The sequence below is a fragment of the Jaculus jaculus genome, chromosome 11, assembly GCF_020740685.1.
Source record: "Jaculus jaculus isolate mJacJac1 chromosome 11, mJacJac1.mat.Y.cur, whole genome shotgun sequence".
In the NCBI taxonomy this organism is placed as follows: domain Eukaryota; kingdom Metazoa; phylum Chordata; class Mammalia; order Rodentia; family Dipodidae; genus Jaculus; species Jaculus jaculus.
The window spans coordinates 96,446,884-96,467,689 of NC_059112.1; the positions used below are offsets into that span (position 1 = coordinate 96,446,884).

A 20,806-nucleotide genomic window follows, 5' to 3' on the forward strand; every position below is an offset into this window, starting at 1 on the left:
ATTTTGCAGAAGAGGGGCAGAAAGAATTGTAAGAGCCACAGGTTGAGACATCATGCCCAGAAGCATTCCCTTGCCCCCAAAATAACTGACTATTGTGCCCACAATGCATAAACCACAACGCCATGGGAAATACCTGCAACCCCACTGAGAAGCGTCCCCAATGGAATGGGGGGCAGGGACAAGGGAAAAGAAGGTACCAACACATGATGCATCTATATGAAACATCTTGTTAATAATAATATGAATAATAAACATAAAAAAGAAAAACATCAGCCATGGAACTAAATAGAGAGTTCACAAAACAATAAATATAAATAGCAGTAAAACTGTTTTTTAATGTTCAACAAATTTAGCCATCAGGGAAATGTAAATCGAAACTACTTTGAGGAAGAATAGCTATCATCAAAAACTCCAATGACAACAAATGCTGGCAAGGGTGTAGGCAAAGAGGAACCTTATTCACCTTTGGTAGATGTGTAAACTGATGCTGCTACTATGAAAAGCCCAAATTAAGAAAGAGATAAAAACATATCCAGCTTCTTTTCATCCTAGCTCTTCATTAATGTCCATGAACTTCTAGGCAATCTACAAATAGGAGATGTGAAATATCAGTAGAAAATACTCAATTTCTCCTTTATTCCACGTATTTCCCAGGTGTATTTAAAAGTGACAATACACAAAATATGTTTATTTTATTAAACAGCTTGTCAGAAAGCTTCCCCCAAATGAGCAACTGATGAAAGACAGACACTACCCTAACCTGTAGAGTTCATCATCTGGGGCCTTTGTGTACTTGGCCCCTGAATGGACATGTAGAGAACTTGAGAAGACACACATTTCAAGAGGGATGTAGAGTCCTTATCGTACTCTTGTAAGAAAATAAGTAAGTCAATAAATTCAGCCAAGCCTTCAAAATGCTTCTCTGGACACCACATAGCATGGCTCCAAGTTTCTCAGCTATATCTACATTCTGGAAGTTTTGCCAGAGCCACTGACATGCTTGGCAAGAAGGACTGAGCTCCTGATAGTAACATGGCAAACAGGGTAACAGCTTCAAGTCTGCCTTCTGGGTAAAGGACATGCAGCTCCAGCCACAAACAAAGACGTGGTTTTCCTCTCCTGCATGGAGCCATGACCTCATCGTACCACGTCTCATGTCTCCAAAATGCATCCATCAGAGGCCAAAGAAGAAGGCAACCAGGAACATACAGGGCGTCATGGCTGAGAAAGGCTGCTTTGTTGGGAAGTCCCTTTGGGTAAGGGGACATCTGCCAAAACGACCACGTGAAGATGAGGGCAACACCAGGGTGATCCAGAGGAAGACAAAAATGATAGAGAAACTTTTCCCAGTAGCTTTGACCGTTAGAGAAAGCTGTTTCCAGATGAGACCTTTCATCAGCTTCCTACTGAGAGACCACAAGGCGCCAAGGCCACATGATCTGTACCATATGGATCATCCAACAGAGTGTGTAATGCTACCAGAGCTTGCCTAGTAGGAGCTGTTAGCCAGAGGGCAGAAACTGACCCTTCCCCTGGCCTCCTATCACATCCTCTTCACTCCCGCAAGGCTCAGCCTGACTGCTTTTCTGTTGGCATCTGTTGGAATTAAAAAAAAAAAAAAATCAATGTCAGGATAGACCATCATTCCCTATATATATATATATTCCAAGCTTTCCATTTTATAGGAAAATTAAGTTTGGGTAGAGAAGTTCATGGCTGAATTGGACCTCAAATGTTCAGTCCTGGGATCTCCAGCCTACCAATCATTCCCACCATGCTGAACTCTGGCGCAGAACATAATTACGTTAAGACTAGTTAGAATCAGTGGTAACTGAGAGCTTGGAGTTCATGTTCCCCTTTATCCATGTCTTCTTTCCTCATTATTTCTACAGTTCCTACAAATCCAACAGAAACATATTTGTCATAGGACAGAAATTGGAAATAGATTCATCTTGAAAGTCTGATCTGCTGACAGTGGCTGCCTATGGAGCTGAAGAATGCTGTGGTTTCTAAACACAAGCTGTTGTTGGACAAAAGAATGAACCAGTGCCGTCCGCCTCTCTAGGCATGAACATGAAGGATACCACAACTGACCTTTTCTAACTCACCTATCTCCATTTCCTGTCTCACAAACAAGGATGTTCCTCTAAGTCAGAACCTGTCTCAGTATCCCAGTCAAGTTAACTTTCTTCCATACCCAAGTTTTCTTCCTCTGTGTCCTCCTGCCCAGAATACCCTCCAGGTTACTTTCCATGCACTGAATCGGGTTTCTCTCCACTTATTGAATCAGGTTACAAGGCTAATGTCTTTGTATAACCTTCCTGACTTCCACAGCCCCACAGAGAACAGTGGAGCCATGGCTGGACCCCACAGCTTATCACTGAGTTATATGGATTTTTTTTTCCCCAGTGGAACTGCAATAAGATAGTGGTTAACATTATAGGCATTTAAAATTGAATAAAATTTTAATTTTTAAAATAAGCCTACATGTTTTATTATATCAGAATTGACATAGTACCAGGAAAGTCCCTTCCTCTCACCTCCATTCTCATTAGAATACAATCTCCTAATAAAATCCAGTTAATCCAACTATGGGTCATTGTGAAGTTCAGAGGAAAGTGGTATTTTCTAAAACTCAAACCCAAGTATATACCTAATTAAGCTAATATGATAATGTCTTCGGCATCTAAATTAGTCAAAAAGAGAGGCTATTAAGCCTTCAATGTAGTCGTAACTCAAGCTAATCAGATGTTAACTATTATTTATTCGAGGATTTTGTCTTTATAATATAGGAAAGAAGTCAAGTTCAGACACTAGCCTTAAAATTTTCCTTTAATATTAAAACAATCAGACAAAAACCCTGATTTCTTCCCCTTAGCAAATATCTACAATATTTTAAAAATATTTTTTAGGGGCTAGAGAGATGGCTTAGCGGTTAAGGTGCTTGCCTGCAAAGCCAAAGGACCCAGGTTCAATTCTCCAGTACCCACTGTAAGCCAGATGCACAAGAGGGTGCAAGCATCTGGAAGTTCACTTGCAGTAGTTAGAGGCCCTGATGTGCCAATTTTCTATCTCCCCCCCCCAACACACTCTTTCTCTCTCTCCCTTTTTCTGTTTGCAAATGAATAAATAAAATAAATTTTAAAAATATATTTTTATTTATCGATTTGGGAGCAGAGACTGTGTATGAGTTTGAGTGTGCCAGGTCTCTTGTTGGAAAAGAACTCCAGATGCATGTGTCATTTTGTGCATTTCGTGTGGGTACTAGGAATTGAACCCAGGCAAGCAAGTTTTATAAGGAAGTACCTTTAACCACCGAGCTATGTCCCCAGCCCTCCAAGCTTTTATAACCGGGAGAGATTATATAGTAATAGTTATCACTGAGATCGTGATGAATAAAAATGATGTATTATCTATTCAGTAGCTGTCTCTAGGAAACTTAGGCATTTTTGTTAGGAAGAGTAGGGAAGGAGAAATAAAATTCAGAACAACATAAACCTCATGAAGTCCTTTTCACATATTTTTCCAATTTCCTTTAGATGAGATTATTTAGTACTTGTTTTCTAACAGAATCAACCAGATTATTGAATCATTTCCATCTACATTATCAACTTCTCCCTCAATGTTACTTCATTCCTCATTTGAGAACCTTAAAGCATCTCCCAGGGTTGTCTTCTATGTTTTCATGGACAATAAAGAGATTCCTCAAACACATCAGTTTCTCTAACCGGGGCTCAAGAAGGTTTACCGCACATATACTTGTCTTTTCTGTACTTGAAACCTTACTTGTAAACTAGTTGAGCCTATTTCACTCCATGTAGAACTAGGAAGAAGAAAGTGACAGTCTCCATAGGACAGGACTGACATGACTAATGAAAGACTTCTATCCCACATGCCGCCTTCCTACAGTTCAAAGGAACCTGCGGATAATGGACAGTCGTATTCATTCTCTGTGTTTCTAAGAACACAAGCTCCACCTAGCATCTGACCTCCCCATACCCTCCCCTCAATGGCAGACAGCTTCTCCCTCAGACAACAAGAGGATACTACATAGTCAAGCTCAGTTGATGTTAATAAATGGCAGGCCAGCCTCTCTAGTGACTACCCCCTTGCCTTAGAATTCCATGGTGCCCAGAACAACTTTTATGAAAAGTACTTGAACAGAGCATAGCAGGAATGAAAAGATGTGGAGAAGAGGAACTAAGCACAAATCTTACTAACGCTGATTTGTTTTTCTAGAAGAAAAAGAAACTTCTGAGGATAAAACATACCATCACTTGCTGATGTTTAATAAGGCCATTCATAGAGTTTTCGTTTCTAACGCTTTACAAAACTTCAAAAATATTTCTTTTGGATTCAGAGAAAGCTTCTTAGTACACCAGATAAGAGCCTTACAAACATGCAAAGGTACCTGAAGTCAAAAGACCCTCCTGGCTACAATCACCATTAGCTTGTAAATGGGAGCATTTTTCTGCCAAAGACCTGAGGAAGGCATGGTACCAGAAGAGATGACAGCTCTTCCCTGGGAAGGAATTTAGCCTCCTACAATACACAACAATGGCTTTATTCTCATTTTTGTCCTGGACAGGTAAAAATGCCTTCAGGGTCTTGCCTTGGAATGATGGGGACTTCCCAGAGGATAGATGCTGGACAGATGGGCCCAAGTGTTTCCCCAGCCACTTGTCTCTTTCCCGGACCAGGCTTCTGGACCCCTGAGTGTCTAAATGTCTGGAGCCTTGCTCATGGGCTCTGTCAAGTCTGGCTGGAGTCTGGGAGCCAGAGTGACAGTGTTTGTGGAGCCAAAGTGCAGATTAAGTCATGTTTTAGAGGTGACCTCTGTCCACCTCTTTCTACAAGCATCCTGTCTCCTTCAGGTCTCCCTCCCCCCTCCCTAGCAGATCCCCCTACATGCTTCTGTTCAGAATGACCCCCCCACTGCCTATAGAAGACCCAACAGGGCCCCACATACTCACCAGTCACCTCTCGACACCTAACCCACCCCCCTGTCGCCTTCCCCTCAAATGGACCTGGTCTTTGTTGTTCTAATTAGATTATCTCAGCCTTAGGGACCTAAAGGACAGTCCCTAGCAGCCTTGGCTGGAAAGGCAGGTCACATAATCCCTGTTATCAAGAGCCTTGTCATTTAGCATGTAGATCAACTAATTCTTTCGATACCAGGGGACCAATTCTGCATCTTAATATTGATTTTTTTAGAGATACAATCGCCTACATTCCTGAGTCAGACTTACTTACTGAGGCTAAAAGGCTCCACTTACTATATTATGAAACCACCCCACCCCCCATCACGCTTTCTGTTCCCATTTAATGGGACAAAGCTGGACAAATCCAAAGGGTCTTGTGCTTTTTTTTTTTTTTTTCCGCTCAGTCTAATTTCAGAATGAGCCTCTGGTTGAGAAGAAACAGACAAACAACCTGGCTATTTTAAGAGCAAGTGTATGTTTGTATTTGGGTTAGAGACGGGAACATATTCTGTCATTCCCCACCACCCACCAAATCTAGCCATACTTCTTCCACTACCCAAGAGATAGGATGCAGTGAAATTGGGCTCTTAATTTAATGAAGCTAGCCCACCAGCTTGTGTGCTTCCTGATGAGTTCGGGTGGGCTTTCAAATCAGGAGAGGGCATTTTCTTATCCAATGTGCTTCTGGAGGGGTAGAAGGCAGAAAAAATAAAAATAAAAATTTGAACAACAGTACTAAGAAAAAAATAAAAAGCTATTGAGGTTCAAAGCAAAGAGTGAAATGGTTTTTGAGGCTGGCAGAGGTGTTGACTCGGTATCGTGAAGAGCTGTGAGACTAAAGCAAACGTCAGTCCAGGCCTGACACACCACAGCTCTGCTCACTGCTCACTGCAGGGACCATAACAACTCCACTCTTCATTGAGAACTTGCCGTGTGCTTTACACTGGTGACAGACACATGCTCAGTGCTTTATACACATTATCCTGTCTACTCCTCACAAGTGACCCGGGAGACATGTTGTTTTAATTATCCCCACACGACAGATACAATTTGCTCAACATGTCAAACTAAGAAGTGACAGAGCGAGGTGTCAACTCAAGACTGCCTGTCAAACTCTGAAATGGGTGGCCATAAACGAACACACGACTGTTACTCTTCATACTTCGGCTGGTTAACAAGGAGCCCGTTAATTCATTCCATTGTGTCTCTGTTCATTCTGAGACAACGGATCGCTTTTCCAGGGATGAGGTACCAAAGATAGAAAAGAATGCACAGCACAGGATAGAAGATTGCTGAAGTATAAATACTATGCACCACAAATAAGGTGACGCCTGCTCCCATAGAAAGATAATGAAATGCAGCAAGAGTGTCGCAAAGAAATGGTAAAGACTGCACAGAGGCTTTAGGGTATAAACTGTCTTGTCCTGACAAAAGTCCTCAATGTCTAGATGCCTAAGAGGACATGAGGAAAGGACTGAGGTGAGAGAAATTTTCATTAAAATATATTCTGAAGGATTGGGGAGACAACTCAGTGGTTAAAGGCAATTGCTCACAAACCTACTTACTTGGGTTATTTTTTTAAAAAAAATTTATTTATTTATTTATTTATTTATTTATTTATTTATTTATTTATTTATGAGAGAGAGAGAGAGAGAGAGAGAGGGAGAAGAGCAGATAGAGAGAGAATGGACATTCCAGGGACTCTAGCCACTGCAAACAAACTCCAGATGCATGAGCCACCTTGTGCATCTGGCTTTACATGGGACCTGGGGAATTGAACCTGGGGCCTTTAGATTTCACAAACAAGTGCCTTAACCACTGTGATATCTCACCAGCCCCTACTTACCCAAGTTTGATCCTCCCCAGCGCCCACATAAACTCAACCCTTAAAAGTCTTTGATCCCAACACACCTAATGGCAATGGGAGATAGAGCCAAGTGAATCCAGAAGTTGGCAGGCCAGCTGGTCTGGTGCACACAGGCAAAAGAAGAGAGGCCGTGTCTCAAAGAAGGTGGAAGGAGTTCAGAAATCTTGAGGTTGTCGTCTGAACTTCACACATGCACTGTGGCAATTGCACCCATGCACACACATACACATACATATGCACCCATAAATCAAACAAATAAATAAAGTATCTGCCTTGTATAAAAGCTAAAACAAATCATGATCCCATACTTAATATTGATGTGAAATCTATTTTGCAGACTTTCTATATGCATTGAAGTTTTAACTGCTTTACAAAGTCACATCCAACAAAGTTTCTAACAAGATTGGATATGCTGAACTTCAAGACACTCTTAATGGGAGATTTGGTATGTGCTTGGGGATGAGGTCCATAGGTAACTGTTTTGTAGTCATATTATGCATTCTGGGAGGAAAGGGCTATATTGATTTTATTTAATGCAATAGGTGTTGCCAGGTGTAGCTCACGCCTTTAATCCCAGCACTTGGGAGGCTGAAGGAGGAAGATCTGTGTGAGTTCAAAGTCAACCTGGACTACAAAAGCAGTTTCAGGACAGTCTGGGTAGAGTGAGGCCCTACCTTAAAACAACAAAGCATTGAATATGTAGCTGAGCAGAGTTCTAGATTTCTCCCTTAGAACCTATGAAGTGAGTTGTTTGGCTAACTTGTCTGCAATGCTGTTGGACAGCAAAAGCATTGGAAATATGTCTTAAGGGATTAGTTCAGTGTCTGGCAAATAGCAGATGCTTAAGAAATGTTTGATAAAACAGAAAGATGGATGTAGGAGTTAATCAATGCTTGCAAAACTTCTCTTTGAAGCAAATTTTATCCATACTGTGCTATGGGCAGTTAATCTTCATTGTAAACTTTACTGGATATAGTTCACCTGGAAAACTAGTGAGACATAGCTTGAGGGTCTTTCCAGAGATTAACTGAGAGAAAAAGACCCACCCTGAATGTGAGTGGTCCCAGCCATTGGCTGGGAGTGGGGAGGGGGCTGGACAGAATCAAAGGGGAAAAGAAGAAAGGCAGCTCAGGAGTACTGCTTTCCACTGCCCCTGGCCCACCATGATGAGGTTGCCTGGCTAGGCACTCCCACCAGCATACTAACCTTCTGGGAAGCACGTGGGACCAAGCAACTACAGACTGAACCCTTTGAATCCATAAATAACCCCTTGGTTAAGCTGCTTCTGTCATGTATTTGGTCATAGCGACAACAAGTAACTATTGCACTAGGAGAATTGCATCTGACTAGCCTGTACTTCTCTGGAAAAGTCCTGACTTTAAATATTCTGATCTCTTGTCCCAGCACACATCAAAAGATCCATTTTAGTATTCGAGCCTTCTCTTGCAAATTTCTTGTTGCCACCTCTGCCCCCTCCTTCTCATCTTCCTCCTCATTAAAAAAATTAATATTTTAAGTTTATTTATTTATTTGAGAGACAGAAAGAGAATGGGTGCACTAGGGTCTCTAGTCACTACAAATGAACTCCAGATGCATGTGCTACCTTGTGCATGAGGCTTACATGGGTCCTGGGGAATCAAACAGAGGTCCTCATGCTCATGCAAGTGCCTGAACCACTAAGCCATCTCTCCAGCCCTCATTTTTTTCTGATACCTTATCTACCATAATAACACCTTTAAAGATCTAATCTCCAGGTACAGCCACATTCTGCAGTGATGGATTTGGACACTAAAATGTGAATAATGGGAGGACCCAATTTAACTCCCCTGATACATGTATTTATCTAAATCTAGGGCTGGTTTCTATGCAGCATTGTTTTTTTCAAGGTAGGGTCTCACTCTAGCTCAAGCTAACCTGGAATTCATGAAGCTATTTTTTTTTTTTTTTTTTTTTATGAGAGAGAGAGCGCAAAAGACAGAGAGAGGGAGAGAACTGGCATGCCAAAGCCACTGCAGTCGAACTCCAGATGCATGTGTCACCTTGTGTGCCTGGCTTTTCTGGGTTATGGGGAGTCAAATCTTGGTCTTTAGGCTTTGTAGGCAAACTCCTTGACCACTAAGACATCTCTCCAGCCCAGGAGGCTATTTTTCCAAGTCACCATTTCTTGTGTTTAACTTGGCATAACTCTTTGTGATGAAAGGATCTATTTGTCATTATATGAGAATTCTAAACTTGGCATGGTGACACACACCTATAATCCCAGCACTACAGAGCCTGAGTCAGGAGGATTGCCAGAAGTTCAAAGCCAGCCTGGGCTATATAGTGAGGTCCAGGTCAGCCTGGGCTACAATGTGGGACCCTGTCTAAATAAAAAGAAGTTTTATTTCAGAAAACAAGGTCAGCCTTCTGCTACTGCAGCCCCTCCATCATTCAAATTTTACTTTTTAAGACGATAAGGGCACCCACGCAGATTTAAAGTCTGACCTCTTCCCTGTCTTCTTTAAGCATCCACTATCATCCCACTCTTCCCATGAGATATGGGTCCCTGGTCTCTGAGACTGGAAGAGCTGTCTCTTCTTCTCAACTCAGAGAGGACACCAGCATCTTCTTGGATGAGACTGTCTATCTACACAGCTGATTCCCCTCTACACTCAATGTACCCAAAGAACAGTTCTGATTGCTTGTGGCTCAGCATTAAAAAAAAAAAGCCCTTTGTAGTGCAATATTCCAACCACCCTCTCTTTAAAGCGCTTTGGCCAGACCTCCAGGCTTGTATTTCCCCCTTATTGTTGGTACCAAACATGAGATGCAAGACCCTCACCAGATTTTCTTGATCTTCCTCTTTCTCTTACCAGATCAATGATCTTAATCAGCAAGCGTCAAATGAATTCTTCTCACTTTGGGACCCGGGCTCAGGTAAGGTTAGGAGCCCTGTAGACTTTGTAGGAAGTTTCCATGTCTATAGGGTATATTGGGCTCCTAGTCGTACTTTAAAGCTCCCAGATTTACTGGGGGAAATGCTGAGAATGAGGAGGCTTCTCCATATGAAGGCATAAGAACAGGTAGAATGATGGTTTATGACCACAGGCTCATTGCGATGCTCATTATCCATAATAGCCAAGGCGTAGCAGGAAGCATCATAAACCCCCATAGCTTGAGAAACAACGGGGGGGGGGGGGGGGAAATACTGCCCTAGACGACACCATAGATGAACCTATAGGACATTGGGCTAAATGAAACAAGCTAGTCACAGAAGCACGCATGCTGCACGATTCCACTTCTGCAGGGAATCTAAACTCATCGAACTCACAGACACCTAACGGAGGATGGTGATTTCTGCGGTGGTACGGTGGGGTGGGGGTTGGGCAAGTTGCTCTTCAACTAGCGGGAAGTTTCAATTACCTAAGTTGAAGGCATTGCAAAGAGGTAGCCAACACCATTGTGCCTATAGTTAGCAAGTCTGCATCATGCACTTAAAAATCTACCAAGAGGGTAAATGTCGTGGTAAGAGTTCTTAAGAAACGAAGGGAGCCAGAGGTAGGGAAGGAAATATGGAGAGAGGGAGGGATGTGACTTGTCTGTCCCAGCAGAGGGCAGTAGAGTGAACACACCAGCTGCCACCTCTGCTGTGTCCACAGGGAAGATGGACAGATTCCTATTGTACTCTTGCAACGGCAGCAGAGCTTCCAGGAGTGGGCGAGACAGAAAATTGTTTGCTTTTTCTAGTCCTACTTTGTTTTTATTTTAAAACCCAGGTTCTTTGCTTTCTATTTTTTTTTCCTTCAAAATCTTTACTAGGAATTAAAAAAAAAAAAAAAGTATTGCTCCCTCCAGTCTTAGTGAATGGAGGAAATTAAAGTTCATTAAGATGCTTTATAACATATACCAACATATGCATTTATACCAAACACAAAAGCTGTTGCTCTCTATTACGTGCTAAAACTCTTCAATGTGTATACTTTCAGGACTAAAATAGAAAAGGCAGCATTCAAGTTCATTTGCATCATGTCCTGTGAGAAGTCCGCTGGTGCAACACAGATCAGACATTTACTAGTCTTTAAAAAAGAAAACAGAAAAAATAATTTGTGCCCCTATGATTTCCAAGAAATTCTCACATTTCACAGGAATTACTGAATTTAATCTCCTCAGCACCTGCTAGTTAAAAGGTCTCAGAAATACTGAATTTAGTCTAAATTCATGTCTATACCCAAAGGAAAGAATTCTTTATAAGGATTCACTTGAAAGAAACCCAAGGCTGCCAAGAAAGATGTAAGGTAGGGGACACACTTCTGAATCATGTCTGATGACTATGTTTGTCCAGTGAAATAATCAAGGCTGGAAAAGGACATGCAGTGGCTTCCTCACAAACTAATTTTTTTTAAGAACTTACTCCATTGCAATAGAATCAAGTACAGTTGTCTTTCTCAGGATTACATACAGTGTAGAGACAACTCTCTGGAGACCAGGTGTGGCCAATTAGAGAGGAGAGCAGGGCGCTAAGTTCTTGGGTGACAGAGTAAGATGAGGTCAGGCGGAAGGAGGAAAGAACAGTGTCCCCTCCACACTCCTTGCCATTCTTTGATCCCTGGGAAGTATGCACCTCGAAGCCAGGGTGGACATTGACAGAGACTGAGTACAACTGTTGTGATCAACCTATCTCTGCCCAAGGAGAACACTGACGTTTGTTTTGGTACCTTTGATTTTTTTTTTTTTTTTTTCAAGTGTGAGCCATATTGGTTCTGGGTATGTATTCTCCATGAATTCAAACAATTAAGACAGTATCTAGATTTGCATTTTTAGCAGTTACTTTCTCATTGCCAGGACAAAATACCCAACCAGAAGCAACTTATGGAAGGAAAGTGTTCATTTTCCAGCTTGTAATTTCAAGAAGTTTCTTCATGGCAGGGGAAGGAGGGCAGGAGCAGAGAGCACGGCATCACATCTTTGATTTCACATCAGAAGCCATGGAATTCCAGCGGAATAATATGTTCCAGCACTTAAAGTAAAAGACTGTTGGGCTGGAGCGATGGCTTAGTGGTTAAGGCATTTGCCTGACAAGCCAAAGGACCGCAGATCTATTCTCCAAGACCCATGTAAACCCGATGCACAAGGTGGAGCACGCATCTGAAGTTCGTTTGCAGTGGCTGGAGGCCCTGGCACGCCCATTCTCTCTCTCCCTTTCTCTGTCCCTCTCTCTGTCTTTGTCTCTCTCACTCTAATAAATAAATAAAGTTAAAAAGAAAAAAGATTGTCAGATAAAAATTCCTTATTCAGCAAAACCACACCTTAAAACTAAAGAAAAGGACATTATAAAGTCACTCAAACTCTCTAGTTAACAATCCCAGCTAGTTATGACAGTGCATACCTATAATTTCAGCATAAAGGAGGTATATAAAAAAAAGAGAATCAGAAGTTCAAGGCCATCCTGAGCTACATAACAAGTTAGAGAAAAGCCTGGGATATATGAGACCCTGTATCAAAAAAAATAAATAAATAAAAGAAAGTAAGAAACAACTCTAATGAAGGTAACAACATGGATATCTAAATAGGGTTTCTAATATTAGGAAAGTAAAATGTGTACGAGTAATATGAAATAAGGAATTTATGAAGGGATTCATGCCATTATTGTTCAATTAAGCTTTCTGTGATGATATAAATGTTCTATATTTTATATAATATGCTCTATATAATATATAAAATATTGTTCAATAATATAGACATTTTGGCTGGGAAGGTTGCTCAGTGGTCAACAGCACTTGCCACTTGAGGACTGAGCATCTTTTAAGCCAGAGACTCCCAAGTTTGGCTCCCCACGTAAACAGCTGTGCATAGCCACACAGGTCTGTAACCCAAGTCCACAACGGGCAGGACCAGAGAATTGCTAAGGCTCATAGACCTGATGGACAGCAGCTCTGTGTTGAGGGGCAGACCCCATCTCAAGGAAATATGTAGACAACTAATAAGAGAACACCCGTTATCTCTCTTTCTTTCTCTCTCTCAAGTAAATAAATAAATTAGTTTTTAAATTAAGCAGTTGGAAAAATGACTCAACAGTTAATACACTTGCCTTCAAAGCCTAAGGATCTGAGTTTGACTCCCCAGTACCCATGTAACTCCAGATGTACAAGATGGAACGCGTGTCAGGAGTTTGTTTGCAGGGGCTTGAGGCCCTGGTGCACCTGTTCTCTCTCTTTCTATCACCTCTTTTTCTCTCTCAAATAAATGAACAAAATATTTTTTTTAAAAAAAAAGGGCATTCAACATTCTCCTTTGGTATCCATATACATGTGTATGGGGTATATATATCTGTACACACGTGCAGATACCACACACACTACACTGCACACATACTCTAATACACTCTACACAAAAGAAAAATAATATAGACATTAGACACACATGTGAAATGTGGCTAGTACAACTAAGAAATGGAACTTTTCATTTGAAAGTCTTCATATACATGAGTTCCACATTCCTGAATTAATACCTTTGGGTTGGCTGGAACCAATCCCTAGGTACACTGAGGAACAATTAGTTCATTGTAATTTTGGCACCCACGTATGATCAATGGCTGCTATATTAGACAACACAGCATTAGAACTTACTCAGTGGTGAGGGGAGGTGATGAAGTCTTCAGGTAAATTAGAACCAGTGGTTAAGATAAAGTTGGCTGAAAAGTAGAGGAGAGAGGACAAATTGAAACCTATAAGGAGAAAGGAGGGCCCGTGTCTGTTTCTCAGCACCTCTAACCTTAATGACATGGGTAACTTGCAAAGAAGACAGCCCTTTGCCTGAGAACCACTCATGCCCTGGCCCAAAGCCCAGAAAAGCTGAAGGTAAAACTGAAACCGGACACTCTGCCATATTGAGCTCCAACAAGGAGAGCCCGCTGCTCACCAACAAGGTGCAGAATGGCTGTTCTGTCTATCCCGCAAGGCTCTTTAATGCAGCCTCGCTCAGAAGCACACAGCAAAAGGGATTTGTGGCAGCTTTGTGTGACATCCACCGACGTCTCTGGGACCTTGTCAACTTTGACTCCTGCCTTCCTCAGGCTCTCCTCAATCCTGGGGAGACAGCCATCTCTCTCTCTCTCTCTCTTCATCCTTTTCTGTTCCTCATTCATGATTTCAATAGATGGTAATACATTCAGGACCACTATTCCAAAACTAAGCCAGTAAGCTGAAAAAAACGGTCTCATTTTTTCAACGATAGAAGAGTTCTCGAGCCTTTACTTACTTGCTGTGAACTAAAGTTCACAAGAAGCATCAGCCCCTCAAAACGTCCTGCAAGGCTGGAGGTTGGACCTCTGCAGGTCCACAGACAAACTGTCCTGGGCTGTCTTAGCCCCATTTTATGGCCAGTTAGCATCCACCACTATGCTTGAACTAACGTCTTATGGATATTAAGTGACACCGAGGAACAGAGCCTCCTAGCTTACACCAACCTAAAAGCTATCTCATCAGACAGCCTCTCAGGCCTAGAGCAGAGAGTTCCACACGTTTTTTTGTAACCTGCTCACCTGGCGTTTCCGTAATTAAAGAGTGCCTCCATGTATGACTTCCTTTTGTTCTCTAATGATGAAAGCTTTGTGAAATTTTTAACACTGGAATTTCGGATAAGTAGCATCTGTGTTCCTGGGCCATGATCACTCAGACTTGGCTTCAGGAGGTGAGAGCTGTGCGTTTCCCTCATTAACATTGTTAGAGTAAGTGGACATCGGAACAAGTGAATCAGCCCCCTTAGCTGTAACTTAGATTCCTTCTGTATCTGTCATCAGCATGTGCAGGAGTGTGGTGAGAGTCTAGCAGCAGATTGTCCTTTGAGAATAATAACACACCAACAATATATCCCCTCAGAAGCTGTCAAAAATGTTTGGCAGTAAATACAACCAAATTTTCACAACCAAAAAGAGCAATCATCTATAATCCAATTTTCACATCTTATCATAAAGCCTACACATGGGTCTGAGCCAAGACAAACTGTTTTTATTAATGACATGACCGGACATGTAAAAATGATAGTCTGAGTTTACTTTACAAGAAAGCTTGGATTTCACACTTCCATTTCATTGTAGGGATCTCCAGTTATCCATGGCCAACAAGAATTGGATAAACTCAGGGTCTTCCTAAAATAACAATGATTATTCTTCACAAAGTTGTAACAAATGGAGCTTACCCTTTAGAATGAAGAGGTGGTCTTTCATGCCATGTACTAAAGCAATGTTTCATTTTAGACCATTTTAGATTTGACATTGACACTATCAAATATGTTCACTCATTAGAAAAGCTTGGAAAATTCTTGAAAGAAAAAATAAAATAATTCAAAGATCCAGTCCAGTTCCATGAGACATAATAGATCAAATGGCTGCAAGCAAACAAGCTGTGGAAAAGTAAAAATGGTAAATAAAAAATGTGATTTCAATCTCTGCTTGGCAACTGTCCTCCCTGAGGCCACTAAGGCTTGGTGCCATCGGATGCATTAATGCTGAGGCACTAGTCACTCGTGGGGGGAGGAAGGCATGGTGAAGAGCTTTTTTTTTCCTCGCATAGACCCAGGGAAACAACTTATAAGCTTTAAATGCATTCAGCCCATGCATTAGACATCAGTTACTGAGAAGCAGAGGCGATGAACTTCCTTTAGCATTGACCTGACCTGAGGGGATAAATGCATGGCAACGTGCTGAGTTACTTACACAATGCAGGATCACCCAGTGTCAAAATGCCTCGGGGCTGTACCAAGTTCCAGGGCTAAGAAGGTTTCCATGAGACTGTCTTAGAGCAGTGAAATGTCTGATGGAACTCAAGGAGAATCAAATGTCCCTACCTTTACTTGACCATGTAGTGTGGGAAGAGCAAAATATCCTGGGGATGATGAGGAATGACCCTCAAGGACCATTGCACAGTAACAATGACCAAGCTCCCTCAAGAGTCAGAAGAAAGAGCAAAGTGTGGACAGAAACTGAGGAAACACGGAATGGAGTCCGCCCCACCCCCCATGCCCTCTCAAGCATTCAGGAAAGGATTCCTGATACAACTGCTGAATCCACAGGACTTGAGGCTTTGGTTAGAGAAGTCCATAGGGATCCACATGGAGACCTAGGACTCCTTACCCTTCAATCTTGCTGGAGTAAAACCCAAGATAGCAGTGATTTTAACAACATGCAAGTGTTTTACTCTCTAATATAAACCCAGCAGTACACAACTGGCATGGAAATTTCACAACAGGAATTGCTATCTTAATTCAATTTCCATGCTCTGCCAACTTTGGTTTGCAGTCCTCTTCCTATGTTGTAATGTGAACTCATCCACTCCAGCCCTCACACAGGCTCCATACAAAGAACCAGGGAAAGGAAGAATGCAGTAATGACCTCACTTCTACAAGCTTGTTCTACACCTTGAAGAGCATTCTGACTTCCCTTTGTCTTGAGCTTAATTGTCTAGGCACAGCTGGCTGCAAAAGAGCCCAGCTACAGCCATATTCCCAGCTGCAATTGCGGGGTGGGTGGGGGGAATCAAAAAGACTATTTCTTCGAGGGAAGAATGACATTTGAGGGTACACAGGATTCCCCACTATCCATCTATCTAGCCGCTGTGGATATAGCTCAGCAGTAGAGCACTTGCCCATCTGACCACTGTGAAGATTAAATGAGCTGATCATGTGCTTAACAAGGAAGCCACCGGAATACTTGCTCCCTGAATGGCTAAAATGCTGCCCCTCCCCCTCCACCCACAGCACCAGTGTGCAGTTCTGCGTGGTCAGGAGGGCGAGTCTCCTAAACAGGAGGAAGAGGTGGGATATTTAGATGGGATGCCCTGTGGAGCCTGGAAGCATCACAGCGAAGTCAGGGAGCAGGGACTGGCTAGCTGAGGTACTTTACCACAGGCACAAAACTTAAGAGGGTGCCAAAAACTTCATATTCAAGAAAATTTTATTGCATTATAAAATACAAAAATCAATACCAAAACGTTCATGATGAACAAATGATTGGCAATTTGAATATTGACAGTGGAAATAATGACAGTATTGGATCCTGTCTTAAAGGACTTGCTCCATCTTCCTTACCTAATCCAGGCCCTGCCCTTCCTCTTTTTTCCTTTCCTTTCCTTTCCTTCCTGAGAATTAACAGAACATTGAGGAGGCTTGCTTTAGAATCTGAGGAGCGGTATTTTCAGTAATCAAATACCCCTGAAATATAAATCTGTAAGGCAAATTACTGTCTTTAATTTTAAGGAAGACAATATGTTTTTAAAATTACAAAATCCACACCACCTAAATCAAAAGGTAAAAAATTAAAATCATCTAAAATGCTAACCAGTATGTTCTGGTCGTTTTGGTAGACAGACTGTCTGTCTTGAATTTTAAAGCATACGTGTTTTTATTTAAAAATGAGTCAGACATTATAAGCTGTTCTCTGCATTTTCACTTGAGTATTTCACTATCATTAAATATCCTTTTATAATTTCTTATGCGTTGTTCATTGTGTGTGTATCCAAAGAACTTCACTTCAATATTTCTCCTTATAAACAGCTGTGTATTAAATATCTTTGTGTGACTTTCAGTTTTCTTTACTGTGTACTGTCTTACATAGTCTTTAAAACTCAACTTAATGTTGGCCTGGAGAGATGAACTTTACCCCAATATTCTCCTTTATAAACAGCTGTGTTTAAAAATCAAAATTAAAAATTAAAAATCAAATTAATATTGGGCTAGAGAGATGGCTTAGTTGTTAAAGTGCTTGCTTATAAGGCCTAAGGACCTGAGTTCAATCCCCCAGTACACTTGTAAAGCCAGATGCACATGATGGCACATGCATCTGGAATTCATTTGCAGTGGTCAGAGGCCCTGACACACCCATTCTCTCTCTCTATCTGCCTCTCAAAGTCTCTCTAATAAATATAGATTTTTTAAAAAAAATCAAATTAGTGCTTGCTTCGGCAGCACATATACTAAAATTGGGACAATACAGAGAAGATTAGCATGGCCCCTGTGCAAGGATGACACGCAAATTTGTGAAGTGTTCCATATTAAAAAAAAATCAAATGAATATTTTCCATCCTGGGTCAGGATCAGCATGTTATATACAACAAAACCCTGTGTGTGTGTGTGTGTTGTACTGTGTTGTGTTGTGTTGTGTTTGTGTGCACATGCATGCTCTCTGTCTCTTTCTCTCTCTTGAGGTTCTATCTATGTGTGCTGTCTCTCTCTCTCCCCACACTCTGAATGTTTACACTTCCTAAATTTTTGCATATAATGTTTTATAAATCTTCTACCATTTTGAAAACAAATTACGTTGTTTTTCATCATATGAACTCTAAAATGTGAGTGAGAAAACATTCAGGGTTTTTATATTTTTATTTTTGTATATAGTTAGTAGTTTGACTGAAAAGAATTGGTAGACTTACCTGTCCTTTCTCAATTGAAGTGCCATTTCCCTTAACTTTAATTGACATGCCTTTATCTAAACCAGATCTATTTCTGAACTTCCTGTTGTCTTACTAAAGTACATCTGTGAGGGAATGGTTTGATAGTGGAACCAGTAACCCCTTCCTTGTTATCCAGTCTTTAAAAATTCTGAGTTATTCTCCAGTGATTATTATTTCAAGAATAATTGAGAGTCATAGATTCACATTTAAAAAAAATCTCTTTAGGTCTTACTTGACATTGTGTAGTACTGATGCAGAATTCTGGGATTCAAACTCTTGCATAAATATAACAAAATTGGTGTTGACAAAAGTTATGTACCCAAATATATCAAATTATGAACCCCAACTTTGTGTCCTTATCCCATTTAACAAATAACTGATAAAAAATGAACTCAGGAAGGGCAAATTATGAATTAATGGCTTTATTTAAGGACAAATAAATTGTCAGGTTCATTTTAGGGAAATTGGGATCTAAGAAAAAGCTGTAGCAAAGTCACAAGCATGTGGTAGACATGGAAGAAATTTAAGGAATTAAGTGGCAATGACCTAAGGTAGAATAACAGAGGAAAAGCACCAAAGTCGAGACCAGGAAATTCAGATGAGAGATGGGTAACAAAAAGAGTTACATCCACGTTTACCTTGAATTCAGAGAAATCGCACATGTAGCAGGCCCAGGGTGTAGATGAAATATCCATGTGGTAGGTCTTGAATTTACAGGAAACGCACACATGGCAGGCTCAGAGATCAAAGAAAAGACATATATGTCATCGAAGTGAGAAAGTGCCCCAAAACATGAGGCAGACTGAGGCAAGCCAAAAACTACCTGAGCCAAGCAGCAGAGCTCTTGGAGAACCAGACTTACATGTGTCCAGACAGAGATCACACCACGCAGAGTGATGACGGAGAACCACACACACAAGACCTTCAGTCAGTTAAAAATGGATACTTTCATCAGACTCACGTATGTAAACGTGAGTGGTTTGCAGATCCAAGGGGCTGACCCAAAAGATAGCCCACCTAGGAAGTGTGCCAGACTGGGGAGGCGGCAGGGGGTGCTGAAGCCATTGTGGATGAAACTGAATCAGACAGTTCTGTTCCTGCCAAGACCAGGTAACAACTTCTGGTTCCTACCTTGGGCTTCTGTTCCTAACTAAAACTGCCTAAAAGATGCTAGCTTTCTCCCATTTCTCCTTCATCATTTTCCAGTATTTTGTCTTACTAAGAAAAATTAAAATTGCATATACAAGGATATTATATCTCTAGAATTTACAAATATATTTTATAGATTCCATATAAATACATATATACACTGAATCTTCCCATTAAATTTATGACTACGTGTTTGATATTTTTAGTTGTCATTAAAAGAGAAAATTTTTTCTTCTCTTTATCTTTTCTTCATTGTTGCTGGTTAATATAGAAGAATTAGTGTTCAGTGTATATTCGTTTTTAAAAAGGTTCTTTCAGGGCTGGAAAGATGGCTTAGTGGTTAAGCGCTTGCCTGTGAAGCCTAAGGACCTCCGTTCGCGGCTCAATTCTCCAGGACCCATGTTAGCCAGATGCACAAAGGGGCACACGTATCTGGAGTTCTTTTGCAGTGGCTGGAGGACCTGGCACGCCCATTTTCTCCCTCTCTCTCTCTCTCTCTCTCTCTCTCTCTCTCTCTCTCTCTCCCTCTCTCTGTCGCTCTCAAATAAATAAATAAAAATAAACAAAAAAATTTTTAAAAGGTTCTTTCATGTTTTTTATATTTTATTTTCTTCACCTTTCCAAATTCATTTTAGTGATATTTAAACCTTTCATTTTGCTTTTAAACATCTAAAACAATGTTCAATAATGGTTACTGTCAGTGTCTTTTTTTGTTTTCGATGTAAAGGAAAATTTCAGGTTCAAGACAAAGGATCAGAAACAGTTTCTTCAGTAAAAGGTCTTATTTAACACCAGCAAGAGGGTGCAGGGTTCTGAGCAAAAGGGAAGATAAGGACATTTCTAACTGAGAGGAAAAGAGGAAGGAAGCAAAATCTCTGAACCCAGGGCAGAGGACAGGAACAAAGCAAGAGAGAGAGAGAGGGAGAGCAGGCACACCAAGGAGATGGTTGTTTAAGTCCTTTGGGGGAAGAAAGGGAGGAGGAGATTCTGCAATGGGCTGCACGGGCGTGGGGAGAAGTCTGAAGTAGTCAGGCTGGCTGGGTGCCTGCTGAACTTTTGGAGAAGCAAGACCTTGGCAATCTCAGTTACCATAACTGGAGGTAGTTACAGAGCCTCTGGCCGAACTAGAGTGTGACAGGGTGGGAGGGAAGAAAGAGGGGGATGAAAGGAGTGAGTTCTGGGATTCCTGCAGAAAATACTTCTATTTTGTTATATTGACCTTAGGGTATTAAGTTCAGAATTCTTAATTATGTTAAATAAGTACATTTCTCTTTTAGAGGAATTTTCAAAATAGAACTAGATATTGTATTTTCTAAAATGTTTTAAACTACTTCTATCTCTCCTTATTCTAGTAAGATGATTAAGTGCATTAATAAGTCATTCAC

General features: G+C 41.1%; 1 non-coding gene across 1 annotated transcript; it reads left to right on the plus strand.

The window, feature by feature from the left end:
- Window positions 1–17,771: 17,771 nt before the first annotated feature.
- On the plus strand, window positions 17,772–17,878 carry LOC123453377. Its single transcript, XR_006632770.1, has one exon. It is a non-coding gene; the product is annotated as a U6 spliceosomal RNA (small nuclear RNA).
- The last annotated feature ends 2,928 nt before the right edge of the window (window positions 17,879–20,806 follow it).